Consider the following 17,778-nt stretch of genomic DNA (forward strand, 5'->3'; position numbering starts at 1 on the left):
TGGATGAATCTGGGGCTGAGTCACAGGCTTGGTCTTATGTTGCTGTCGCTGCCTGGCAGGACATTCACTGCACAGTGCCTGTAATTCATAACTCTACATCCATCTCATCGAATTATTTCCACAGCATAGTCTAACGTGCAACGGTTAAAATGCGAACTGTCAAAACCTTCAACTATCTTCCCCACCCAGACTTTTTTTTTGTGTGCCGCGCTCCTAACCAGAGTTTGGCTGAGGGGAAGTGCTGAACCTGGTGGATTTCGAGCATTTCAGCAGCCAGCCCGGCTCTGGACGCCAGGAGGTGCTCCAGTCCGTCCCTGCGGTTTACCGGGAAGGGAGGGAGAGAGGTTTTGGACAGACAAGCTGAGGGAGGCTGACACTCGGTGGGCCGGTGCGCTCAGCTCGCATCCTCACCTGCCTCGTCCTATCACTATTGTCATGCTGCGGGGTGATTTCTCGGCCAGGATCGACCGTCTGAAACGAACTTGAGCCGGTACAAAGAGAAAAAAAAAGCAGGAGCACTTCAGCATCCAGCTGCTGGGGTAAAAAAAAGGAGGGCAACATCGCTATTACAAGACCCGAAAGGTACGCAAAAGAGAGATTGCAAACTTTGTTCTTCATTTACACTTGTTTTATTTTTCGAGAGAATTCTGGTGCCCCTCCGCCTGCCCCCCCCCCCCAAAAAAAGACAATTGGAAATGTGAAAGGGTGAAAGCAGGTTACTGGGTTGAAACACGCCCAGTGCCTGTCGCCGTTTCCCCGAAGAGCAATCATAGTTTAATTTTATATTAAGAGCCACTTTTTGCTGTTGGCTCTGGACATATAGTTCGCGTTCATTGTTCTTGAAACCATTGCACCGCTCTCTCCCTTAACTGCACCCAGTTGCGAAGTCGACATTTATGTTTTAGCATAAGAACAATAATTTGCGGTCAAATAAGAGCCGCAAAGATAATGGGGTCGACCGGGTTTGACTTAAATGCAAAGAGAAACGGGTAAATTTTTCTTTAAACATTGTCTCTGGTGCCACTCCGGGGGTGTATCAAGAGGCACCTCTCGGACCTCCCCGTCGTTGGATTAAACAGGGCAGTACAAGCATCATACAATGGAATCACATACATCATTGAGCTCCAACATCGAACGGCAATAGAGCGTGTGCTTTGTCACCTTTGTACCCACCTCCACATTTACTAAGACCTACAAATATTGAAAACCGCTTCATTAATCTTGACTGGACAGAGGTGTTGAATCGTAGAGGCGCGCCTCTCTCGATTATTTATTTATAGTTACAGATAAGCCTACTCCCCTTAGTCGCATTGAGAAGCACTTCCACATCAGAAGTTGAAGTGAGCGAGTGTTGGCTCCCAGTCTAAAGATCTGAGCACACGGTCTTGGCTGAAGTAGTACTGGGAGGGTGCTCTCATCTGGGAGGTGTAGCCCGGTGGAGGATCTGGTACCATAGGAGACGAGACCACATCAAATTCAGTCGCTCATCGAACAACCGAAATAGAGCAACAGAATCTAGTGTCGGATCTTGCTGTTATATTTATGTTTTATATATTGAGATACAACGCGGAACAGACCCTTCGAGCTGCGAGACCCCCCCCCCCCGCCCCCCACCATTTAACCCTAGCCTAATCACGGGACAATTTACAATGACCAGCAATCTATCCATCGGTACATCTTTAGACTGAGAGGGAACCCACATGGTCAGGGGGAGAACGTGCAAACTCCTCACAGCATGGGAACTGACCCCTCCCCCCCACAGCTACTGTAAAGTGTTGTGCTAGTGGCTAGGCTACTGTGCCACAGCGTACAACGCTACCAAAGTTCTCCATTGCTCGCCAAGGGCCCCGTGGTCCTGAAAGGCATTCTATAAATGTAAAACGTTTCCCTTTATGGTAAAGATGTGAGCTGTCATTTGTTAAATGAAACCAATAGCAGATATTGGTCATCTAAAGTACAAACATGAAATGTTGACAAAGGGTTATTGATCTGAAATGATGCCTCTCTCTTTTCACAATAGTTCATCTTGCTCACATTTTGCATCCCCCCCCAGCTTACTATCCTGAGCTGGTCCTTGGCTCTTGGAAAACCAACTGACAGGAGGCAAGGTGACACCGTCATGGCACAGCCTCAAAGGGGGGTTTTTGGTTCTGCCCCTGTGGGAAGTGCTTTGCTTCTTCTTCACTGTAGTCCACTGAGACACGGTGTTCCGCAGTGTGTGTGTGTGTAGATCGAATAGGACTGACTGCCTGTTAAGTCGGATCCAGTACAACTCTCCACTGTTTCACAGGCCATACCTCGGTGACTTCCTGGAGATTTACATCCCATCAACCACCGAAGAGTTTACTTAAAGCGACACAGGCAAAATGCTGGAGAAGAAGGAATCTCCAGCCCTGGCACCTTTCCCACCCACCTGGCTTAGAAAATAGAACATAGAATAATACAGCACAGTACAGGCCCTTCGGCCCACAATGTTGTGCCGACCCCTTAAACCCTGCCTCCTATATATCCCCCCACCTTAAATTCCTGCATATACCATCTAGTAGTCTCTTAAATTTCACTAGTGTGTCTGCCTTCACCACGGACTCAGGCAGTGCATTCCACGCACCAACCACTCTCTGAGTGAAAAACCTTCCTCTAACATCCCCCTTGAACTTCCCATCCCTTATCTTAAAGCCATGTCCTCTTGTATTGAGCAGTGGTGCCCTGGGGAAGAGGCGCTGGCTGTCCACTCTATGTATTCCTCTTAATATCTTGTCTACCTCTATAATGTCTACCTATCACCTTCCAGCTAGTCTCTTTCTCCCAACCCCCCCCCCCCCTCTTATTCTGGCATCTTCCCCCTTCCTTCTCAGTCCTGAAAAAGGGTCTCAGCCTGAAACGTCGACTACCTATTCATTTCCATAGATGCTGCCCGACCTGCTGAGTTCCTCCAGCATATTGTGTATGTTGCTTTGGATTCTTGTGTTTAACGAGTTCACCTTTTGATGTTGCCGATTGCTGTGTGTAGTTTGTCGCTTTTCCATAAGCATATGAGGATATCTGAAAACTGATCTTGATGTTATTCCATGGGAAAAGCATGTGAATGCTTAATCCTTGGTACCTTCAGCGTTGGTAACTGTTTAAAACTTTCCCTCAAAGAGTGTTGCACAGTGTGTTAAGATTCACAACTAAAGGATCTTACAGTTGGAACAAGAAACAATCTTGGGGGGGGGGGGGGTGCGCAGAAAAAAAGTAATTGCCTAGCTTTTGTTCAGAGTCCACACATGATTGTAGTGGACACCAAATACGATGGTGAGTCAGGCTTGACTTTGAGGAGCAGAAAATGCTGGTGAAATCTCTAACACAAATCCCTTTGAGAGAAATTTCTGAGTTGAACACCAATCATTTCCTCAACTTGCACATCTGAATCCTTAATATTATTATTGAATATGGATCTGGCTCCCGTTTGTGCGCCATAATATGGGATTATATTTTTAAAGGTGTTTTTATTCATACTGCCAATGATATTAATACCTGTTGGTTAAATCACCTTCTCTTTATTTGCTCTAAAAAGGTTTCACAACTTTGAGCATCTTTCCTAAATCTCTGAGGGACAATTTGACTGTCTCTGATCTCTCCTCACACCCAATGCCCTGATCAGCTCCTGAGTATCCTGATGACTGTCTGCAACTGAACACTGGTTGACCATACAAGTTGTTGCAGTTTTTCATTGATTCTATAATGGACTTAATGAGTATGCCCGCAAGAGAATGAATGTCAGGCTAGTATATGGTGACATTTCTGTACTTCGATAATAAATTTACTTCGAACTTTGAACTAAGTTTTGACCTTCAGTAGTTTTACATTGCAACTGTGATTTTGGTTTCATAACAAGGAGCAGAAGTTTGGAGTGAGGGTTCGAGTTAACTTCAGAGGGAGATTCCGATTTTTGGTGAAGGAGGTGGGAGTGGGAGTTTTCTACAGCAAAGTTTTGTCTAGGTTTGATCTGTACTGCTTTAGCAACGGTGTAAGAGATGAGGCAAGAAGGGACTCAGAAGGGGAATAGAAGAAGAGGGAAGTGGGGGGGGGGGAATTTACCTTGTTAGCAAAACTGGCATTCATGCAATCAGGTTGGAGGCTACTGTGACAGAATATGAGGTGTCACTCCTCCAACCTGAGAGCAGCCTCGTTATGGCAGTAGAGGAGGCCATGGACTGATATGTTGGAGCGAAAACGGGGATTAGAATGAAAATGCTTGGCCTCTGGGGAATCCCGCTTGTTGTGGATGGGCTGAAGTTGCTTGACAAATCCCCCAATCTATGTCGGGTCTCACAAATGTAGAGGAGGCAGCATCGGGGGCTCCAGACACGATGGGCAACTCCAGCAGGTTCTCCGGTGAAGGGCTGCCTCGTCTGGAAAGACTGTTTGTGGAGGTGAGGGAGGAGGTGGATGGGCAGGTGAAGCACTTCTTCCGCTTGCAAGGGTGAGTGCCCACAGGGAGATTGGTGGGGAGGGACGAGTAGACAGGAGAATCACAGGGAGAGCAATCCCCACAGGAGGTGGAGGGCGGGGTGGGGGGTGGGGTTAAAAATGTGTTTGGTGAAGGAATCAGTTGAAGGTTTATTTATTTATCTAGTAGGCCCTTCTAGCCCTTCAAACTGCACCATCCAGCAATCCCCCAATTTTACCCTAGCTTAATTATAGGACAATTTACAATGACCAATGAACCTACTAACTGGTACGTCTCTGGACTGCGTAAGGAAACCGAAGCACCTGGAGGAAACCCCCGCGGTCACGGGGAGAACGTATGAACTCCTTACAGGCAGTGGTGGGAATTGAACCCAGGTGACTGCTATTGTAAAGCATCGTGTTAACTGCCATGCTGCTTACTGCCTGAGACAGAGAATGATGTTTTCGATGTGGAGGCTCGTGGGGTGTTGGGTAAGGACAAGAGGAACTGTCGTTATGGGAAAATGGGGTGAGGGCGGATGTCTGGGAAATGGAGGAGGTACAGATGAGGGCAGCATCAATGATGGAGGAAAGGAAACCCACTTTCTGAATCACTTGGTCTGTAGTTAGATGAGCAACGTTGCAATTACTGTGCTGCTGTATGAAAATAATCATTGTGCTAAGGGCAGTAAGATGTTAAGAGTGAAGTCCTTGAGAATTTCATTTGGTAGCTGCTGGGTAGACGTAGTCAGTCACCGCACATTGCAGCTTTTCTTCAGGTTGTTTCTGGCGTTGAGTCCCTATAGCTGAGTTGAGACAGCAAATTAAAATGTCTTTGTCAGTGAAGTCATGGTTTTATTAGGAATGGGGAAAGTTGGGGAACAAAGTGGTGGGAGTGGAACAAAATGTCTGAATCCCAGTCCCAGCACCCTTCCCACCCTCACTTTAGAATATGAGTCTGAGGTACAAATTTTCCCTCAATTTCTGTTTTGCCTGAAACGTGTGTGCACTATTGTATCACATTCAGTGTGTGTGGGCAGGATGAGCTTCTCTCTCTGTCATCCCTGGGCCTAATTAAAGGCATCAACACCATTCCCTGTGTTACTGTCAAACTTAGAAGCTTAATAGATCTCAAGTTAAAACTGAGCTTGACACATTCCTAAATGATAGTTTGATTTTTATTTTAATGTTCTGTTCTGCTACCTGCAATCTCCCCCCCCCACCCCCACCCCCGGTGTATTCAATGCAGCAATGCATGTCAATTCAGTTAGGGTCCATCAAATGATGATGATGGCTGACGTCTTTCCTGTGCAACTTTTCCATAATTTAGTAGAACCTTCACAGTAGACTGGTTTTAAGATGTTCAGCTTATCTTCAATGGAAAGTGTGCAGAGAAGATTCATGAGCATGTTACTGTTATTGGAGAGTTTGAGCTAAAGGAGAGGGTGGATAAGCTAGGACCTCCCCCCTAAGCAAGGGTTCCCAAACTGGGGTCCATGGACCCCTTGCTTAATGGTGTTGGTCCATGGCGTAAAATAGGTTGGGAACCCTCTGCCCTAGAGTCTAGGAAGCTAAGGGATACCTTTATAAAAATTATGAGGAGCATATTGTCGTGACATGAATAAAGTCACTGGAGAGACACTGAACTTAATGGATAGAGAAGTGTGTATTCAACAAAAACAAGCAACAGGCATCATATTGAGACACTTCTGGAAGAAGAGCATTGACCCAATATTACATATGTCAAGATCAAAGGTAAACAGCAGGACAATTCTATAGATACAATGCATCTACAATGCTTCCTTTGAATTACATATAGTTTTCAAACACACCCCCTTCACACCCATACTCCAGACACCCAAAGTGAATGTTAATTGCCACTCACTCTAGGCCACACTCATGCATATGCAGGTATAGGTATCTGGTCTAGTTGTTCTGAGTTGTGTTTTAAATTCAATTTGCAATCCATATTCTAATCTGAAGATTGGTTGCTGGTGAAGTGAGTATTTCAGAATTCAGAATCACGTTTATTATCACTGGCATGTGTTGTGAAATTTGTTAACTTAGCAGCAGTTCAATGCAATGCATAATATAAAAGAAGAAGGGAAAAATAATAATAAATAAGTAAATCAATTGCAGTATATGTATATTGAATAGATTAAGAACCATGCAAAAACAGCAATAATATGTATTAAAAAAGTGAGGTAGTGTTCTTGGGTTCAATGTCCATTTAGGAATCGGATGGTAGAGGGGAAGAAGTAGTTCCTGAATCGTTGAGTGTGTGCCTTCAGGCTTCTGTACCTCCTACCTGATGGTAACAGTGAGAAAAGGGCATGCCTTAGATTCTGGAGGTCATTAATAATGGACGCTGCCTTTCTGAGACACCGCTCCTTCAGGATATCCTGGGTACTTTGCAGGCTAGTACCAAGATGGAGCCGACTAAGTTTACAACTCTTTCCAGCTTCTTTTGGTCCTGTGCAGCAGCCCCCCATACCAGACAGTGATGCAGCCAGTCAGAATGCTCTCCATGGTACATCTATAGAAATCCTTGAGTGATTTGTTGACATTCCAAATCTCTTCAAACTCCTAATGCAGTATAGTTGCTGTCTTGCCTTCTTTATAACTGCATCGATTTGCTATACACCCTAACTTCAGAATACGCCCTAAGAATATTTCTTTTGCATGGTAGGTGACTCTAAAACTTGAGGTTTAAGATGAGAGGGGAAAGATTGAAGAAAGACTTGAGGGGATTTTTTTCACACAGAGAGTGGTCAGTATATAGAACGAGCTGCCAGCAGAAGTGATAGAAGCAGGTAGAATTACAATGTTTAAGAAATTTAGACAGCTACATGGATGGAAAAGGTTTAGCAGAATTGGACCATATGCAGGCGATGGGACTAGCTCAGCTAGACTACTTGGTCGGCATGGAGGAGTTAGGGCAAAGGGCTTGTTTCAATGTGGTATTATTCTATTGTCGGAAAGTCAGAAATTCAGGTTCTAATCCAGTCTGACACTCCAATTTAGTGTTGGCGGAAATCTGTACTGTTTAAGGTGCCACCTTCTAGTTGAGCTCATAAATTGTGGTTCAGTGTCTCCATTCAAGGATATAGAAATCATAGAAATCTATCGCACATTACAGGCCCTTCAGCCCACAATGTTCTGCTGACCATGTAACCTACTCTAGAAACTGCCTAGAATTACCCTACCACATAGCCCTCTATTTTTCTAAGTTCCGCATACCTATCTAAGAGACTCTTAGAAGACCTTAATGCAGGGATGTCAAACTCATTTTAGGTCACGGGCCGGATTGAGCAAAATGCAGCTTCATGCGGGCCGGATCAGTCGGACGCGTGCGAACGCAGCTTTCGTTGCCTCCGTTTTTTCAGCCTGCTCTCATGTGTCTCAGTCTCTGCTATAACTACAAAGTGTTTCACTTTACAAATTCCGTTTCTTATGAAGAAGACTGCCGAGCAAGACTGCCGAATAAACACTAAAAACCCTGAAAACCTGGTACCTGAATAAACTCAGCATTAGCCATATCATACGCCATAGGCGCTTCGATTACTGGGGCCAGCTTTAATAGTAATTAGATATTATCTCACGGGCCAAAGATAATTCCACCGCAGGCCGGATTTGGCCCGCGGGCCTTGAGTTTGACATATATGTCTTATTGTATTCACTTCTAACACTGTTGCTGGCAGTGCATTCCACACACCCACCACTCTCTGGTGTAGAAACAAAATTTACCTCTGACATCCCCTCTGTACCTACTTCCAAGTACCTTAAAACTATGCCCCCTCATATTAGCCATTTCAGCCCTGGGCTATCCACACAATCAATGCCTCTCATCATCTTATACACCTCTATCAGGTCACCTCTCATCCTCCTTCATGTAGAAAATCTCATGGCACACAAAAATCCTTCATGGCAGGGGCGGTTAATCTTTATACTTTAATTAAATGGTCTTTTGGAAGTTCTATAAAATAGAAATATTGATCAATGTATGGAGCCTGTGAGATTGTGCAGCCAACCAGCCAACAATTTTCCTGTCATTGTAAGACTGAATAAATTTCACAATGTTCCTTTGTATAGAAGTGCTGGAGGCCATGTTACATAAATGTACAAGAATCTTCAGAAATTAGAAATTTACAGCATGGTTGGAATTAGATCAATGAAATTATAGTTAAAACACTATGAAGTGTTTGTACCTATATTTCACATCCTTAATTGCACAGTACCTTTGGATTAAAAAGGCTAAATAATTGATGACATATAAATATTTAATAAAATAATAAAATAAATATTTAATAAAATAATTGATGACATATCAATATTTGAAGGAAATAAAAATATATTAAAGTATTGTATTTGAATCCAAGATGGAAGACTTATGTAGTTATCCTTTCATAACTTATGATAGGTGAAAATACTGACAAACTGGTGAGGCGTCTGTCAATCACTAAAATCTAAGAGATTTTAAGCCACAGCTGATTGCCTGCAAGGTGACTACTTAACCAAGGGCATGGGGAAAGAATTTCTACTATTGTGTTAGATTTTCATGGCTGTAAGTTAATCAGAAAGGAAATGAAACTCCAATCAAAATCTTTAATGGATACTTCTACATAATTCAAGGTTTTGAATGAATCAGAACGTGGTTGAGGGGAGGGTTGATGGACGTGTGAGAGGGAATAGGTTTAAGGTTACAGGGGAATTGGAAGTGATAGTTTTTGACCTTGTCTCATATTGACCTGTTTGGAGCTAGCATGATTTCAATAGGTGAAATGGCCCCCTAGGTCTTTTTTTTAATGTTCCTTTTATTTTCTTATAGAAAGAGGCTATTCGGTCTACTGAGGCTATGCAGCTCACAGAGTAATGCCATTCTCCATTTATCACACTGTAACCTTTTCTCTCTTGTCTTCTCCTTAACTCTCCTGGATTCTCTTGCAACACGGATAGGACATGGAAGCTCCACACAGACAACGTCAGAGGTGAGGATTGAACCCTGGTCAGTAGGTCAGTGAGATGTCCGCGCCATCTGCAGTGCTTCTGTGTCACCTTGTCGTAATGTGTCTGTTAGATTTCTTAAAGGTTTGGTTGTTCCCTGAAATGGTTCAATTCAAATCACCCAGCCCCAGCACTGCATTACCCAAACAGAGTTGTGGTGATCGCCCCTTGTTAGAATTGGCAAATCCGGAATGTTTGTGGGATCGTGCATGTACTGAACTTGCTGGCTAAGCTTCACAGGATGTTTCCAGACCACACTCGGTATTAGCCTCCGGATTAGCTCCAGAGGGAAGCGAAATTCCTGAATTTTCCAGCACATGTGCTTGGGAATCCTCTGGCCTTTTTCTGAACTAGTTTAGGCCTGAAGAGTCACGGGATGCCTGTATTGGAATGGGAGGGTTTGTATCTTTTGGAGATCTTTGTGATTTAAATAAATCTTTTAAGGCTTAATGTTTCTTTAATAGCTTATTTAATTTTTAATAGTTCTTAAATGTTTCTGAATCTTGGGATGTTTGGAAATATTCAGAATGCTTGAATCATGGCCTGGTACCAAAAGACTTTCTACCATCTATTGGGCGCCATAGTGGTGTAGCGGTCTGAGTAGTGCTGTTAATGCTCGGGGTGCCAGAGTTCAATTCTGATGTCATCTGTAAGGCATCTGTATGTCCTTCCTGTGGAATGCATGGGTTTTCCCCAGGTGCTCTGGTTTTTTCCCACTGTCCAAAGGTGTACTGGCTAGGTTAATTGGTCATTGTAAGTTGTCCCATGATTAGATTAATTGGGGTTGTCAGGAGTTGATGGACAGCATGGCTCGAAGGACCAGAAGGTCCTAAATAAAGTAAATGAAAAATCAAAAACAACCCTAGGTTCTCCAGTCATTCAAAAGAGTTTCAATCCTGAAAGCATGTTAGTAAATCTCTTGCATCCTCTCTTAAAATCACATCTTTCTCAAAGTATGAAGCCTTGTGTAGACTGAATGATCCAGTTGTAGCTAAACTGTTATTTCATTACGCATTCACCATGACTTTCTTAATCTTGGACTCCATGCATATTTATAAAGTCTAGGATCCAGTATGCTGTTTTTCGCTAGTTAATTTTCTGCCACTTTTAATGAATTCTGTAGATATTCTCTTGGATCCCTCTGTTCCAGTACCTCTTTTAGAATTGTGTCTACATGCGATTAATCTAGATATCCACTCGTCCATTTCCCTAGTAGTTCACTTCTAAGTTTTGATTTGACTGCAAATCTGCAAATTGTGCCCTGTTGATGCAGTCATTTGTATAGAGGTGCTCTTTCCCTCGGCTGGCCTGCAGGTCACCCTCGGGCAAGGTGTAGCATCTGCTGAACTCCCGGATCAGAGTCACGTGAAGCCATGGCAACAGGTGGCGGATGGTCGTATGAACAGCTGCTGAATATCACAAGTCCTGGTTATGCGACCACTGACGCCAGGCAGATAATCTCTGAAGATGGCTGGGGTCACTGGTAAAGACACTGCCCAGAAGAAGGCAATGGCAAACCACTTCTATAGAAAAAAATTTGCCTTTTGCGATCACGGTCAAGACCATGATGGCCTATGTCGTACAACACAGCTCATGATGATGATGAGTATAGAGTCCTTGAGTCATACAGCATGGAAACAGGCTATTCAGCCCATCACATTCACACCCACCAATGAGCACCCATCCATACTAATCCCATCTTCACGGACTTGCTTAGGTGAGCCAAGTGCTTGTCTGGACACTGCCGTCAGCAACTCTGTGTCCACCAGCACTATCCAGCAGTGTGTTCCAGATACTCATTACCATCTGGATAACAAAGGGCCCCTCTAAATTCTGTATCCTTTACCCTATGTCCTCTAGCTTTGTTCTTGTATACGAAGAAAGGTTTCCTGCAATCTCCCTTTCTGTACCCCTCATAGTTTTACATACCTCAGTCCTGTTCCCTCTTAATACCCCTCACTCCAGTTAAACAGGCCAGCCTCTGCAGTCTCTGCTCATAAGTGAGATACTCTGCCCCAGGCAACGTGTGGGTGAATCTCCAATGCACGCTCTCCTGCACTGATAACCTCTCCTCCGGTGCCCTGACTAGAACTGTGCATGTGGATTAAGAAAAGCAGAGGGTCGAGCACTAGTGGGAAATGTAAAACTATTTATTGTTTCCTCGCACTTAAGTCAATTTTCCATCCGTGCTGCTGCATCCCTTTATATTCTGTCACCGTCAATCTCGCTGATAAGCTTATTGTGCAGCAATTTTTGTTTATTTGGAGATACAGCACGGTAACAGGCCTTTCCGGCCTAACAAGCCTGTGACGCCCAGTTACACCCACGTGATCAATTAACCCGCCGACCCATATGTCTTTGGAATGTGGGACCCATGTGGTCATGGAGTGAACATGCAAACTCCTTACAGACAGCGATAGGGATTGGACCTGGGTCGCTGATGCCGTAACATCGTTATGCTAACCACTGAGCTAACATGGTGCCCCAAGCACAAACTTCGTCAAACACATTTTGATTTCTCCCTCCATCTCCTCCATTTCCTGCACTTCAGTCCTCACCCCATCCTCCCATGACCACAACATGGACCGTGTCCCCCTTGTCCTCACCTATCACCCCACCAGTCTCCGGATCCAGCATATTATCCTCCGCAACTTCCGCCACCTTCAACAGGACCCCACCACTAAAGACATCTTTCCCTCTCTACCCCTCTCTGCTTTTCGCAGGGATCGTTCCCTCCGCGACTACCTGGTCCACATGTCCCTCCCCACAGATCTGCCACCTGGCACTTATCCCTGCAAGTGCAAGTGCTACACCTCATCTCTTATCACCATTCAGGGCCCCAAACAGTCCTTCCAGGTGAGGCAACACTTCACTTGTGAGTCTGTTGGGGTAATCTATTGCATCCGGTGCTCCCGGTGTGGCCTCCTCTACATCGGCGAGACCCGACGCAGATTGGGGGACCGCTTCGTCGAGCACCTACGCTCTGTCTGCCACAACAGACAGGATCTCCCGGTTGCCACTCACTTCAACTCTCCTTCACATTCCCATTCAGATATGTCCATACATGGCCTCCTCTACTGCCATGATGAGGCCAAACTTCAGTTGGAGGAACAACATCTCATATACCGTCTGGATAGTCTCCAGCCCCTTGGTATGAACATCGAATTCTCCAACTTCCGGTAGTTCCCTCCCTCTCCCTTCCCCATCCCACCTCTACTCTGTCTCCTCTTCTAGCTGCATATCACCTCTCTCATGATTCTGCCTTCTTCTAATACCCATAGTGCTTTCCCCTTAGATTCCTTCTTCACCTCTCCTGCCTATCCCCTCCCTGCCTCCCCTCCCCCACCCCTTGATCTTTCCTCTGATTGGTTTTCCACCCTCTCCCCACCTTCTTTATAGGGCCCCTGCCCCCTCCTTCTTCAGTCCTGACGAAGGGTCTCGACTGGAAATGTTGGCTGCTTCTTTCAACGGATGCTGGCTGACCTGCTGAGTTCCTCCTGCTTGTTTGTACGTTTTGGTTTCTCCCTGCTCTTCCTTCTTCCTTATTATCCTTTCCTCCTCTTCCCTCTTTCCTAATGACCAAAATTGTTAATAATGCACAGGACGTATAGTCCTACTTGTTTTAGGTGTTGATCTTTGAAGTTTGATGGACAGTTAGTTTTTGTGGGCTTAAGGGTATTGTGTGAGCAAAGCAATTATGCAGCTAGTTGAGTTAATTAGAGAAAAGTAAGATATCTCAGTAAAGCAGAAAATTCAATATCGGTGGAAATGCATTTACATTTTAATTTGATTTTATTCTAGATCTAGCCCAACAATGCAAATTAAACTGATTTGGATCATTGACAAGTAATTTTCTCAATTATTCTTAGATTTTATACCACATAATACTTAATTCTAGTTTCTTTTTGCTGGTTTTAACCGTCTTTGATAGCTGAATTTGAATCTGACAGGGTTGTTGTCAGTGTGAATTGGCTAAGCCAGAGGCAGTGATACTGTATGAGCAGAGATGTGTATTAGAGCTCAGTGAATCTTTGGCAGTCCCCATGTATTACAGAGTAACGTTCCAATAATTTGCTGTCCAATCATCTGGATATCCTGACGGCTTGGCATCTGGGTCACCAGGTAAGTGTTTCCCACGCTCCACCGAATTGCACCTCCAAGATTCACTGGTGTCCACATTCCCCTGGGACTCATGGAGGTCACAGCTTCTACACATGTACGGTACACCCAAAGCTCTCCAAGTTCGATGGACGGTTTATTTCAATACTGCGTGACATCCTCCCCCCAAAAAATTGAGATTTGTTGAGGAATTAAAAAAGAAGGTAATATCCAGGATTCTGGGACACTTGTCAGTCCAGTTCCCAGCATAGTTCAGAACATAACAGCAAGATTCAATGTATTGTCTTCAAAGTTCAAAAGTTCAAAATAAATGTCATTATCAAAGCCACCATATACAACCCTGAGATTCATTTTCCTGCAGGTATACTCAGGAAATCTATAGAATAGTGACCATAACAGGATCAACGAAAGATCAACTAATGTGCAAAAGACAGCAAACTGTGCAAATGCAAATATAAATAATAAGAACATTAACAAGATAAAGAGTTCTTAAATTGAGATAATTGGTTGTGGGAACATCTCAACAGATGGGCAAATGAGTGTAGTGAAGCCCTTTGTTCAAGAGCCTGATGGTTGTGGGGTAGTAACTGTTCTTAAACCTGGTAGTGCGAGTCCTGAGGCTTTGGAGAAGTCCATATTATCATCTGCAGGAATTGCTTTGGCCTACATAAGTGAAAAGCAGAATACTGTGGGTGTCTGGAATAAAATCAGGCAATGCCAGAAGTGATGAGCAAACCAGACAGTGTTGGTGTTGAGAGAAACAGATTTAATGTTTCGGGCTGGTGACCTTTATTCAGAAGTGGAAGATTAGAGGTGAATAGCTGAGAGTATGTGTAGAACATTAGAAAAGATGTTGGTGGGGAATAGGGGAGAGGATGAGTGTCAGAGAGGTAAAGAATAAAATAGAAGTTGTATGATAAAGATAAAGAAGTAAGCTGTTAAACTGCAAAAGGAAATTTGGAGCATGGTAAAACGGGCTGAGAATAGGACAAGAAGCAAATGGTTCAGGAGGTGTAAATGGATACAGGAGAATCACAGAGCAGGAACGATGGAAATACCAACTAAGAGGAGAAGACATTAAGTGGCTTTGAGATCCATTTGGACCTTGTCCCTTTGCTCCTTTTCATTTTATTGTGAAATTTGAGCAATAAAGTGCACAATGATTGAAAGTCTGGAAATGTGTGGGCTTCTCTTCAAGATTTCAGCACTTGCTTCAATAGCTTTAAACTGCAAGAAGATAAAGTGAATAAGCTGGAAAGTTCGAAAGTTGAACGTGTTTTAAGCCTGTAATTTTATCTTAATTCATTCAATCATCTTAACTCCGCTGTGTACAGATTCCTGTGGTGTACAACTTCAATTATGGCCCGGAGCAAAGAAATCCGTAAGCTGTTTAGTCATTGCAGCCAACCCTAATCTTGCCTTCCTTCCCAGTAGAAGCTATTGTACAGAATCCTAGACAGGAGCCTTACCTAATAGTCTCCGTTAGAGCGATAACACAAATTAAGATGTCCCCACTCCGTCCCTGACAGTTAAGATATTTGAGCATTGAGCAGGGTGACTGGGCTTTTTGCTTTGTGAGCTTCAGCTTTTAATCTTATTGATCATGATTGTAATGATTATGGAACAAGTTATTTGAAGGTAGTTTTGTTACCAAAGAATTGTTATAAAATCATTCGTTCTTTAGGTTTTCAAGCAAGTGCTTTATTTTCTCACAACAAAATGACTAAAATCATGGACCTCATGTAAATGAATGCGGTTAGTGAATTTTTATTGAGTTTCCTATCATTAGATAGTTGAAAACTGAAATTAACAACGTAATTAATTTAATAAGAAATTAATGCGAAAAGGGTTGTGGTGTTAATGCTGAGAGGAAAGCTTAGATCGATAGTTCCTTTCGTGTTTCTGGACTTTGCAGGCGATGTCTGTACAATTGTGCAGCAATTTTGCACACCAGGTTTGCACGAGCAGTCATAAGCGGCCAGGTAGTTTTAGTGACGCTGTTTGTGGCTTAAATAATGATGAGGAGATGAGGTTTTGCTGTTTTGTAGCCAGTCTGGTCTTGGTTTATCAGCTCACCTAAAGGGTAGTGTAGCATTCTGTGTGTTCTGCTGTAATGCCAGAGATGCCTTTGTTAAACTTTGCTCTGAGCAACTTTTGCACCCCAGAGAAAGAGTATTCATGGGGAGACAAGAATACTGTGTACGTTTCATACTCAACCAGCTAAACTGTGAATGTCCAAGTCATTCAAAAGCATAATCGGTTCCTGATCCATTGTGCTAGTGACATGGAAAGAGTTAACTTTCCGAAATACAAACATTTTATTGGAAACATTCAGCAGGCGGCAACATTATACATCATTGAACCAAACCGTTGCTCCACTGAGCCTTTTGCCAAAAAATCAGACACCTATTCACGTTAATCCCATTTTATGCTTATTTAGATTTTTTTCCTATATTTTTTCAGACTCTGTACCTAAGACTGCACTCAGCTACGCACTAGGGATAATTTGAGATTGCCAATTAAACTCTTTGCGTGCAAAAGGAAACTCACCATGCCACGCTGCGATGTAAGGCAGGATATGTTGGAGAGAAACAGGGCTAATGTTTCGGGTCACTAACCTGTCATCAGAGTGATGCCATTATGCACCCTGAATGGAAGTGATGACTTCTCCAGGTAAACGCAACTTAAAGGCATCCTGAACTGAACTTGCGAGAGGCAAGATCTCCAAGTGATTGGGGCCTCTGGAGACAGATAAGTGGGTAACAGTCAGGAAAGGGAAGGGCAAGAGTCAGATATTAGAGAGTACTCCTGTGGTTGCCCCCCCGCCTTAGCAGTAAGTACTCCTGTTTGAGTACTGTTGGGGAGACGGCCTACCTGGGGATAGCAACAGTGGCCGTGCCTCTGGCAGAGTCTGGCCCTGTGGCTCAGAAGGGTGGGGAAAGGAAGAGGATGGCAGCAGTGATAGGGAACTCTATAGTTAGGGGGTCAGACAGGTGATTCTGTGGACGCAGGAAAGAAACACAGATGGCAATTTATCTCCCAGGGGCCAGGGTCTGGGATGTTTCGGATCGCACCCACGATATCCTGAAGTGGGAAGGTGAACAGCCAGTGATTGTGGTACATATTGGTACCAGCAACATAGATAGGAAAGGGGAGGAGGTCCTGAAAACAGACTACAAGGCGTTAGGAAATAAGTTGAGAAGCAGGACCTCAAAGATTACTGCCTGTATCATGTGACAGTATAGGAATAGAGAGAGGTGGAGGGTAAATGCGTGACTGAGAGATTGGAGTTGGGGGCAGGGATTCAGAGTTCTCGATCATTGGGACTTCTTTTGGGGCAGGTGTGACCTGTACAAAAAGGACGGGTTGGACTTGAATCCGAGGGGGACCAATATCCTGGCAGGGAGGTTTAAACTAGAAATGCTAGGGGATGGGAACCGAACTGAAGAGACGGAGGAAGGGGCGGTTGGCTCACAAATCAAGACAGCTTGTAGACAGCGTGAGAGGGAGGATAGGCAGGTGAAAGAGAAGGGATACGCACAGACTGATGGTTTGAGATGTGTCTATTTTAATGCAAGGAGTATCATGAACAAAGTGGATGAGCTTAGAACGTGGATCAGTACTTGGAGATGTGATGTTGTGGTCATTACAGAGACTTGGATGGTTCAGGGGCAGGAATGGTTACTTAGAGTGCGGGGCTTCAGATGTTTCAGAAAGGACAGGGAGGGAGGCAAAAGAGGTGGATCAGAGATAGTGTCACGGCTGAAGAAAATTAGGAAGTCATGGAGGAATTGTCTATTGGGTCTCTGTGGGTGGAAGTTAGAAACAGGAAGGGGTTAATAACTCTACTGGGTGTTTTTTATAGACCACTCAATAGTAACAGGGACATTGTGGAGCAGATAGAGAGACAGATTCTGGAATGGTGCAATAATAACAGGGTTGTTGTGTTGGGAGATTTTAATTTCCACAATATTGATGGGTATCTCCCTCAAGCAAGGGGATTAGATGGGGTGGAGTTTGTTAGGTGTGTTCAGGAAGGTTTCCTGACACAATATGTTGATAAGCCTAAAAGAGGAGAGACTGTACTTGACCTGGTATTGGGAAATGAATCTGGTCAGGTGTTAGATCGCTCAGTGGGAGAGCACTATGGAGATAGTAATCACAATTTGAACTCCTTTACCATAGCTTTGAAGGGGGATAGGAACATACAAGTTACGAAACTAT

At 44.0% G+C, this 17,778-nt stretch overlaps 1 protein-coding gene across 2 annotated transcripts in view; it reads left to right on the forward strand.

Annotated features, from left to right (window-relative positions):
• The first annotated feature begins 355 nt into the window (after positions 1-355).
• Positions 356-17,778, forward strand: part of sema4ba (sema domain, immunoglobulin domain (Ig), transmembrane domain (TM) and short cytoplasmic domain, (semaphorin) 4Ba) — a 432,540-nt gene continuing 415,117 nt past the window's right edge. The window contains exons 1-2 of one of the 2 annotated variants that reach the window (XM_073033035.1): positions 356-582; positions 9,388-9,419. The gene's annotated coding sequence lies outside the window, so the exon portion shown is untranslated. The remainder of the gene's footprint in view (positions 583-9,387; positions 9,420-17,778) is intronic. The other variant, XM_073033033.1, reaches the window with a different exon arrangement.

This window comes from Hemitrygon akajei, chromosome 30 (assembly GCF_048418815.1).
Source record: "Hemitrygon akajei chromosome 30, sHemAka1.3, whole genome shotgun sequence".
In the NCBI taxonomy this organism is placed as follows: Eukaryota; Metazoa; Chordata; class Chondrichthyes; order Myliobatiformes; family Dasyatidae; genus Hemitrygon; species Hemitrygon akajei.